Below are 1,312 nucleotides of genomic sequence, written 5' to 3'. Positions count from 1 at the left end.
GACCAGGTTGAAATCCCCCCCTGTTTCCCGACCCTACCCTTCGCGGCAGCCAAGCAACCACCACACTGCGCTGTCGGTGTAGGAGTCTCATCTCCTGCAAACCCAGAAGCTGTTCCTGCCAGTGACTTTCAAAAACTTCTTCTTTCCAAATCCTAACGAATAGCTTAGAAAGCCAGGCAGTGATTATTCCCAAGTATTCTTCGTTGCCATGTCTCCTAAAAGATTAGATCTGGAAAATACTTTAAAAGAACGCAAGGGAAGTTTCACCTGCAGGTTTATAGTGTAGCTGTGGGCAGAAGAGGGTCTCCTGATGGAATTCAACATGAGGACCACAGACAGCCCTGGTGATGTTCAAATGAGACCAAAAAACCATGCTCTTGGGGTTTTTTGGTTTGGTTTTTTTTCAGTAAGTACTGTCAGCTTTATATGCAGAAACCTAGCACAAATGCCTCGCCTGGCTGATGGCAGACGTGCCAGCCCTTTGGGTTCCATACACAGTATTTAGCCTAGAGCAGTAATTTCAGATTTTATTTACCTGCGGCAAGATACGTTTACAGGAATGACCAGAATGACAATGAGTGCAGATACCAGCCTTCTACTTTAAAGCTTTTTGGGGCGTGTTAAAATAAGGATCCAGATGTCAGTGCGAAAACCAAGTGTCTCATCTCTGCACCAGAAATCACCTCTCTTTCTGGGGAACCGGGCAGAAACCTTACGCTGGAATGTAAAAGGCTGTCCCTACCTGAAGGTGAAACACTGGTTTCAATGGGAATCTCCACCCTGGAGATGGGAGTGTCGTTCTGGGCCCTCTCCAAGAAGGCTCTCTCCATCTCATGCTCTTCAGGGGAGCCCTGCTGGTAAGACATGGACGGCGGGGGCTCGGGGGTCAAGCAGTGCTCATCAGAGTTCACCTCCTCACATTTGATCTCCATCAGTTCGGGGTGCTGGGAGTGCCCAAAGGGCAGGGCCGAGGGGGCGAACTGGTGGTGGTAGCCCTCCACCATGCCGCCCTGCAGCACTTGCTGGGCCATCACGCTGCCGCTCAGGGAGCCGTAGGCCAAGGCGGGCCGGCTGGTCAGCACCCGGTCCATCACCTCATAGAACTTCCAGGTCCGGCCGCCCCGCGGGGCCTTGCTGTTGTCTTTGATCCGCCGGTACTCCAGCTTCATCTTCTTGATCTTCTCCCGGCACTGGTCGCCCGTCCGGTGGATGCCCTTCTCCCGCAGCACCTCGGCGATGCGGTTGAAGACGTGCTGGTTGCGCAGGCAGCTCTCCAGCTCCATCTGCACCGACTCGTCGGCCCACAGCTGCA

This window comes from Numenius arquata, chromosome 6, assembly GCF_964106895.1.
Source record: "Numenius arquata chromosome 6, bNumArq3.hap1.1, whole genome shotgun sequence".
Lineage (NCBI taxonomy): Eukaryota > Metazoa > Chordata > Aves > Charadriiformes > Scolopacidae > Numenius > Numenius arquata.
The sequence above is the reverse complement of the archived record's forward strand: the minus strand, read 5'-3'. Positions refer to the sequence as shown.